General features: G+C 37.1%; 1 protein-coding gene across 1 annotated transcript in view; it reads right to left on the reverse strand.

Annotated features, from left to right (window-relative positions):
* Positions 1–6,895, reverse strand: part of LOC144956430 (uncharacterized) — a 143,796-nt gene extending 136,901 nt beyond the window's left edge. The window contains exon 1 of the mRNA XM_078886931.1: positions 6,576–6,895. The gene's annotated coding sequence lies outside the window, so the exon portion shown is untranslated. The remainder of the gene's footprint in view (positions 1–6,575) is intronic.
* Positions 6,896–10,000: the final 3,105 nt, after the last annotated feature.

A 10,000-nucleotide genomic window follows, 5' to 3' on the forward strand; every position in this document is an offset into this window, starting at 1 on the left:
TATTATTTAGTTGATGGCATTGATGCTATACGTTTTGGTAAAACACTAAAACCATCCGACAGCCAGAGGGATATAACATATCAACAGACAAAACTATAGATATAAAACGAAGTTGGCGTCAGTCAGGTTCTTGTTATTGTTTTGTTTTTTTTACCATTCACGTTTATGAGTAATTGGATTCAATAGTCTGATGTCACATCGCCCAGCAACGGCGTCCATCGTGGTACTCATCAAAGAAAATTGGTACTTTTTATTCTTCATGCTGGCTAGAACTTTTCATATGTCTTGTGATCCGAATTTGTAAAAGTCAAAACATGATCATATTTATAATGTTATTTTCCCCTCTGGATACGCTTTTATGCTTGTCGGAGAAAGATTTCATAAGGGCGTCCGCCATTGTTCCGATAGTTTAGAGCCAGTTACGAAGTTACCATGCGTCATTACGAGGGAAGTGACGTTACGACTGTTGAAGCGTATTCTCACTTAATTTATCCAGACTATAATATTTCAAGGTTACACAGAGTGTTATGTGTTGGTCCGTTATACTTCCGGATGGCAATGTTGTGAACTCCTAAGCCAAGCGCATACTACCCATAGATAGCATGTACTTGGCTTAGAAGCTCACAAAATTGCCACCCGGAAGTAATACGAACCAAAACACAAAATATGTGTAACCTTGAACGTTAATAGTCTGGTTATTACAGTTTAGTGAGAATTATTTATGAACGTGAATGGCAAAAAAAAAAACAGTAACAAAGACGTGAGTGACGTCATCTTCGAACTATCTATTGATAGTTCGAAGATGACGTCACTCAGGTCTTTGTTGATGTTTTTTGCCATCCGCGTTTATGAGTAATGCTCACTGAACTGTAATAACCAGACTATTAACGTTCAAGGTTACACATAGTTTTGTGTGTTGGTCCGTTATACTTCCGGATGGCAATGTTATGAGCTTCTTAGGCAAGCGCATACTATCTATTGATGCCGTAAAGCATTCACAACATTCGAAAGCCGGATAAAACCGATCAATGCACAAAACTATGTGTAACGTTTAAGACTTATCGTTCTGATTGATAGAATGTCGTGAGAACTAATTATATTACCAAAACGGCTGCCTGAAAACAATAACCGCTCCTTCCCTTCTTCAGTATAGATAGTATGCGCTTGGCTAAGAAGCTCAATACATTGCCATCCGGAAGTATAACGGACCAACACACAAAACTGTGTGTATTCATGAACGTTTATAGTCAGGTTAATACAGTTCAGTGAGCATTACTCATAAACGCGGATGGTAAAACACAATAATAAATACCTGAGTGACGTCATCTTCGAACTATCCATACAGTCGTACAATGACCAAACGCATTGTTACATTTTGACCATAGATAAAAATTGTTATAATAAAGTAGTCCTTCAAAGTCTTTAGGCCCGTTGAGCCGGAGTTGATCCCGGCTTCTATAGCGTGAAACGGACAATAGCAGAAATTGCTCTCTACCCTTTTGATAAGGTGCTATTCTATCGCAAAATACAGTATTTTGGGGTTGTTTTTTTTTTTGTTTTGTTTTGTTTTTTTTTTGTTTTTTTTTTGTTTGTTTATTTTATTATTGACATATTTCAGGTTTAAATAACTCGAAAGCTAGATATGAAAGATTTCATCAAACAATTTTTCGCCGTATGTGCAAAATCTATTTAGGTTTCATTGATATAAATTTTAACACTGTGCGTAGCTGAGTCATGACGTAATCAGTTGAAAAGGGCAATTTTGACATAAATTAAATCGTAATTTGTTTTGGCTTTGTATGTCATTTAACATGCCAATAATGATAATAAATAATTGAGCTTTTATATAGAGCAATATCCACTAAACGTGCTCAAAGCCCTTTACAATGATCCCTGGTCAACAGCAACATTTAACATGTAGGACAGGACATAACGCCTGTTAGGCGATATTACAATTTTTCGGACAAAGACAACGCTGTTAACGGCCAGGTACTGATTTTATACCTGAGTACGGTGAGAGAATGTGAGTAAAGAGCCTTTTCCAACTATGCGCCGAGCGCGAGGCTCGAACCCAGGACCTTCCGATCCGAAAGCAAGTGCCATAACACTAGACCACATAGCCGCACAATCTAAGAATATCAACATGAAACGTTGTCTCGACGTCGCCATCGTTATCTTACAGCCTGACACTGACCAAAAAAATGACGTCAAAATACCAGTCTTTGACCACAAAAGAAAACTAATCGTGAGTTGTATTCAAGAGTTCAACCTATGGGACCACTTGTTTCCATGAGCTCTACTAACGATAACTCATTGGGCGGTGCAAGAACCAAATAATGACGTCAAAATGCCAGTCTTTTTTTGGGTTTCAGTGTCAGGCTATAACTTAACGATGGCTACGCTACGCCTCGACACTGTAAAATTCTTTTGTGTATGACGTCATCACTTATTGCAGACCTGCCAACTTGAAAATTTATGAATTCGTAGTTTTAAGGGGATAATAATAGCAGTCGCTATAGTTAACTTTAAAAATCAACAATTTACACTCAAAATAATTATTTATCTCTTCAAAAGCCTTAAAACTATGTAATCTGGTAAAAACTTTACTTTATAATACGTTTTAATAACTTAGAGATGTTCATTAAGTTCTTAAATTGGAACCACAATTTGGCAATTTTACTAATTTTTCGTGATACTTGGCAGGTTTGTGATTGTACTGATGATTACGGTAGTATTTTGACGCGACTATGGACACCCTTGGTGACGGCAGTTCTTATGAAAACAAAAGAATGAGATTGCAAAATGGCTGAAACAATGAGAATGCTGTGGTATGCCTATGGATTCATGATACCGGATCAATAATTCGTGTGAGGAGGAAATTAAATATAAACAACTCGGACAAACATCCCCAGCAGCTAGGAATACAATTCTTGTATGGTATGGTATAGATAGTTCGAAGATGACGTCACTCAGGTCTTTGTTATTGTTTTTTGCCATCCGCGTTTATGAGTAATGCTCACTGAACTGTATTAACTCGACTATAGATAGTATGCGCTTGGCTAAGAAGCTCATAACATTGCCATCCGGAAGTATAACGGACCAACACATAAAACTGTGTGTATCCATGAACGTTTATAGTCGGGTTAATACAGTTCAGTGAGCATTACTCATAAACGCGGATGGCAAAAAACAATAACAAAGACATGAGTGACGTCATCTTCGAACTATCTATAAATAACAACTTTACAACAATAGGTTCAGTCACCGCAGCTGCAATACAAAGAAGAAGAAAACCGCTCTCGGAAGGAGTTATTAATAAAGCCCGTACGTTATTCTATGAAACACCAAGTGAGGCATTGTGAGAAGTTACAAGATAAGTCATTGATCAGTTTAGCGTGTCTTCAGTACACAAAACAGCCCAAAGAAACTGGGTCTATTCCTGTCTCAACCTCGTTTTGTGCATGTTTTGGACGGACATGATTGTGCGGCTATGTGGTCTTGTGGTATGACACTCGCTTTCGGATCGTAAGGTGCTGGGTTCGACCATCGCTCGGCGCATAGTTGAGTCCTTGGAAAAGACTCTTTACTCACATTCTCTCACCGTACTTAGGTGTAAAATGAATACCTGGCCGTTAACAGCGTTGTCTCTGTCCGAAAAAAAATAATAATATCGCCTAAAAGGCGTCATGTACCGTCCTACATGTTAAATGTTGCTGTTGGCCAGGGACCCCTTGTAAAGCGCTTTGAGCACGTTCAGTGGATATTGTGCTATATTGAAGCTCCAAAAAAAAGTCGCTGAGCAGTTAAGCTTGTCTTCAGTACACAAAATAGCCCGAAAGAAACTGTCTATTCCTGTATAAACCTCGCCTCGTGCATGTTTCGGAAGGACGTGATTTGCCAATACGAGCTGTGTTTGCACAGCAAGTCCTTCACAGACACTGAAAACACATTGACTTCTCAGATGAAGCAACATTTTACGTGTCCGGGCAGGTCCACAAACACAATGTTCGATATTGGAGCAAACAAAAACTAGATGATGTTATCGAGTATCGTCGCAACTCACCAAAAATCAATTTTTGGGTGTATACTGACCACAAAATGAGAAGCTGGCTCTTTCCTGTTTGGCAGCAACAGCTTCTAATAGTGTTCACACTTCTATATTATGACGATTGACCCAGTCTGCAAATTCTTTACCGCACTCGTGCACCGTCGCAAACCCGCCCGAAAGCTTTGGCACAGCACACCGTTCAACTAGATGCTCCGCGGTTTCGGGTTCGCTTCCTTTTTGGCGACATGACAGTGGCAGCAAGAAACTATTTTTTCATGTTAGAATCAAACGGAGTTCCTTAATTTGATGATCTTCAACCAAACATCTTTTCCCCAAGAAGATGGAGCTCCCCTCTCACTGGAATTTAAATATTAGGGATCGGCCGAGGTGGCCCAATTTCCTGGCCTCTAATCCTCTCCTTTCCAGCCATTTTCAGAATTTTTCCCAAAATTTCACACCCACCCATCACAAAAATAGTATTTTTCTTACTCAAACAGAAAGGCAACAAATACATTCTAAGCATAATATTGATCAGCAAAATTAATTCTACAACAGAGAGTCACGTTTATATAGCTGAAAAAAAAAACATTTTTCTTTAAATTATGTGATTTGCAAAAGAAATCCGAATGATAAAAGTGCTTGTTGGGTCGAAACAAGTGTAAGGATTTTCCAATGGTTGGAAAGGATAGGGTTAAGATCACTTGATCTAACCCCATTTGACTTTTTCACGGAGATATGTGAAGAGCCGAGTGTTTAGAACCCCCATGAGAGACATGCGTCACCTGAAGACAAAAATATGAGAAGACGTTCGCTCTGTCTGACTGTTACTCGAAGTCGACTCAATACGCTTCAATATTCGTGACATCACTTCCCTCGTAATGACGCATGGTAACTTAGGAACTGGTTCTAAACTATCGGAACAACGCCGTACGCCCTTATGAAATACTTCTCCAACGAGCGTAAAAGTGTATCCAGAGGAGGAAAACATTATATATAAACGCGTTAATTCGTTATACATCCGGATGGCAATGTTGTGAGGTTCTTAGCCAAGCGCATACTATCTATAGGGAATGAGATTAGCGGAAGAGTAGCGTCCCTTGATTGGACGTCACCTTACAGAGAGAACGTCAAATTGGTTTTGCACATGCGTCTCTCTCGTCCTCGCTTTCGGTGAAGCGTCTCAAGCCGCTTTCACCAGAAGCGAGGACGAGAGACGCATGCGCATAACCAACATGACGTTCTCTCTCTAATAACTTTTCCGCCGTTGACGTCCAATCAAGGGACGCTACTTTTCCGCTAATCTCATTCCCTATATTTTATTGAAATAAACCCCAAAGTGTCAAACCAATATAAAGAAATCCGTTTACTTTTACATTTCTAGGAATCTTCTTCTTCTTCTTCTTCTTCTTCTTCTTCTTCTTCTTCTTCTTCTTCTTCTTCTTCTTCTTCTTCTTCTTCTTCTTCTTCTTCTAGGTTCCATGCCTGGTCCAGGCTTCGGATACTACGCGAAGTTAAATTCACCTTCATAGAAGTCCCAAGTTTGAGAGTTTTTTGTTTTTTGTTTTTGGAAAGCTGAGGGTCATTTTAACTGATCGATATTTGAAGGACGAGTTTTCTGGCCAAAATTTTAATATGTTTTTAACAGAGTACGGATTTTTTAGAGCATTTATATAGCGCAATATCCACTAAATGTACTCAAAGCGCTTTACAAAAGGTCCCTGACCAACAGCAACACGTAACATGTAGAACGAGACATGACGCCTTTTAGGCGATATTACAGTGTTTTTGGCAGACCCATGCTGTTGACAGCCAGGTACTCATTTTACATCCGAGTAATGTGAGAGGATGTGACTTAAGTCTCTTCCAAGGACTCAACTATGCGCCGAGCGAGGCTCGAACCCAGGACCTTACGATCCGAAAGCGAGTGTCATACCGCAAGATCACACAGCCGCACAGATTGTTATCAACACGGGAATGAATGGGTACTGAGCTATTGCATTGTGGTCTCGGCATCGGTTTGATGATAGTTATTCGTTCAACAGGGCAGAGATGTTGTGACGTCACCCCCTCTTTTCCGGTTCAAAACTCATCGGAAGTGTAAATGTAACCAGTCCTTCGGAGCTGACACATTTTAAATACGTGTTTGTTTTTTTTGTTTTTTTTTTTCAAAGTGACGGTACTAATGCCACTGGATTATAGAATCATGCAATCTAATTTTACATTTCATTTTTATACGCTTAAAAAATATCTAATAAATGTTGATGACTTTTAATTTCAATAATAATAATAATAATAATAATAATAATAATAATAATAATAATAATAATAATGATAATAATGATAATAATAATAATAATAATAATAATAATAATAATAATAATAATAATAATAATAATAATAATAATAATAATAATAATAATAATAATAATAATGATAATAATGATAATAATAATAATAATAATAATAATAATAATAATAATAATAATAATAATAATAATAATAATAATAGCAAAGCCAGTCAACTCACCATTAAACGATACCAATAACGAACTTAAGACAGAATAGTCAAACATAGACGCTATGCATTCACAAGTCAAACAACACTTCCGAACATTCGCCCAGCAGTAGTGAATATTATATTATATCTCAGCAACCGCAACAACAGCAAACACCTCCAACAGATACTACAACTACTTAACTTACTACGACCACCACTACAAACTATTACTACTACAAAGATACGAGGAGGTAGCTACTAAAACTAAAACCAGCTCTGAATCGCCGATAAGTCGTCGTCGTCACTAGTTTGATCAACCCTTGGTCTGAGTCTGAGGACACGACTGGTTTGGTCCATTGTTGAATCAAGGGATAATCATGTGAACTCAATGGAAGGAACCGTCCGTCATGCGTTGGTGTGTGGGCTCTCTCTCTCTCTCTCTCTCTCTCTCTCTCTCTCTCTCTCTCTCTCTCTCTCTCTCTCTCTCTCTCTCTCTCCCTCTCTCTTTCTTCTTCTCTTCTCTCCCTCTCTATTCTCTATCTATCTTCTCTACTCTCTCTCTATCTCTCTCTCTCTCTCTCTCTCTCTCTTCTCTATCATCCTCTCTTTTTTCTCTCTTCTCTCTCTCTCCCCTCTCCTCTCTCTCTTCCCTCTCTCTCCCTCTCTCTCTTTTATCTCAATCTATCTCTCTCTCTTCCTCTCTCTCTCTCTTTCTCTCACTCTCTCAACTCTCTTTCTTTCTTTATCTTTCATTCCCACACACACACTCTCTCTCTTTCCCTTCCATTCACACTCTCTCTTTCTCTCTATCTCTATCTATTTATATGTCTATCGCTCTCTATCTATCTATCTATCTATCTATCTATCTATCTATCTATCTATCTATCTGTATATCTATCTATCTATCTAACTATCTATCTATCTATCAATATATCTATCTATATATTTAAATATGTATTATATATATATATATATATTATATATATATATATATATATATATATATATATATTATATATATAACAATCATTAGCTCTCTCTTTCTCTTTGTCTCTCTATCTATCCATCTATCTACGAGAAGCTATCTTTCTATCGATCTTTCTTTTTCTCTATATACCTCCCTGTCTTTATCTTATAATTATATATATATATATATATAACATGTGGTATAGGGCAAAATAGGATAAGATCCTTTGAATGCCCTTAATATTAATTAGTAATGCCATAAATCTATTGATTAAAGATTACAAAAACGATACACGTGGTAAAGATAGTATTTCAACTTAAATGTACTCATGTATATGTATATATATATATATATATATATATATATATATATATATATATATATATATATATAATATACATATATATATATTTATATGATATTCTCTCTCTCTCTCATTCCTTCTCTCTCTTTATCTCTCTCTCTCTCTCTCTATCTCTCTCTCTCTCTCTCTCTCTCTCTCTCTCAATAAAGAATAACTGCAAGTCCCTCCAGGCAGTCTCGGATGGATGAGTGTCATTGTCGATTAACTCCTATTACCCTTAAAATTGGCCCCCCTTACAAACGGATACATTGTAATGCGTAGCCAATTAACTCTGACCATGGCATTGTGTCCTTGGGAAAGGCTCTCTACTCACGTAATTCTATTCATGTTCGGCTTAAGTATGAAGCAAGACACACAAGACACGAAAGTCTACCAGTACCAGAATGGGGACATTATTTGTTATTGCTCGTTTTGGGTACGTTTAGTGGATATTGCACTATATTAGAGCTCAATCTTTTTAAAGCTCAATATATAGAGATAGAGAGACAGATATAGGGCGAAGTGGCCGAGCGGTTAAGGCATTGCACTGTAATCCGGGACGACCCGGGTTCGAATCCTGCTTCAGGCACTTTCGTTTTTTTCCTTGAGCAAGTTTATTAACCCCCAATTTGTTTACTTGGACAACATGGGTGATTTCTGTTGACATCAGACATCTTGTTTGATGAGTTATCTATATTCCTTCGTGGAATGCCTAGGCGACGATGTCTTATGATGTCGTGGCGGAAAGGGCATAATTTTTTTTTAAATCAATTATATATATATATATATATATATATATATATATATATATATATATAGAGAGAGAGAGAGAGAGAGAGAGAGAGAGAGAGAGAGAGAGAGAGAGAGACAATTGTTGAGAGTGAAAGACAAAAATAAAGAAACAGAGAAAGGTAATGTGTTTGTGTGTGTGTGTGTGTGTGTGTTTGTGTGTGTGGGTGGGTGTGTTTGTGTGTGTTTGTGTGTGTTTGTGTGTGTGGGTGGGTGTGTTTGTGTGTGTTTGTGATGATAGATAGAGAGATAGTTAGATATGTAGATATGTAGACATATATATATACATATACATATATTATATAGTCTGGATACTACCTTTTAGCGAAAGATACCCATACTCGTGGATGGAAAAAAAAAAAAAACAATAACAAAGACCCGATAGACGTCAACTTCGATCTACCTATAGATGGAATGAAATTGAAGTCACTCGACTCCTTGTTATTGTTTTTAGACAATCATTTTAATTATTGTAAATCACTATATTATATAAAGCAGGCTATAAACGTTCAATGTTATATAGTGTTGTGTGTTATACGGCTGACGAATGTTATGAGTATTTTACCCAAACGTATAGTATCAATGTTGCAGGTAGCGTTTGTTTGGCTAGGAAACTCACAACATTGCCATTCCGGAAGTAAAACGGACCAACACACAAAACTATGTGTAACCATGAACTTTTGTAGTCTGGTAACTACCTTTTAGTTAAAATTACTCATAAGATTTTTTAAGTGGATGGCAAAAAACAATAACACAGACCTGAGTGACGTCATCTTTGATCTACCTATAGATGGAACGACATTGAAGTCACTCGACTCTTTGTTATTGTTTTTAGACAGCCATTTTAATTGTTGTGTTTCACTGAATTATACCAAGCAGGCTATAAACGTTCAATGTTATATAGTTTTGTGTGTCGGTACGTTTGATCCGGCTGACGAATGTTGTGAGTATTTTACCCAAACGTATGGTATCAATATGATATTTCCATTTGCTCAAGTCATTGACCAACATTTTAAAATATCCCCAGAGTTGCCTACATGATAAACAAGTGTTCACAGTTCTCGAAATATCAATAAATATACAACACAATCTTTAGTGTGCGCTTAGCTAAGAAACTCACAACATTGCCATCCGGAAGTATAATGGATTAACACACAAAACTGTGTGTAACCATAAACGTTTATAGAATGGTTAATACAGCTTTGTGAGAATTACTCATAAACATGGATGGCAAAAAAACAATGTTCTATATATAGATAGAATGAAGATGACGTCACTCTAGCCTTTGTTATTGTTTTTGCCATCTGCGTTTATGAGTAATATTCACTAAACTGTAATAACCAGACTACAAACGAT

The sequence above is a fragment of the Berghia stephanieae genome, chromosome 11 (genome assembly GCF_034508935.2).
Source record: "Berghia stephanieae isolate SIO BIC M18660-M18661 chromosome 11, UCSD_Bste_1.3, whole genome shotgun sequence".
In the NCBI taxonomy this organism is placed as follows: Eukaryota; Metazoa; Mollusca; class Gastropoda; order Nudibranchia; family Aeolidiidae; genus Berghia; species Berghia stephanieae.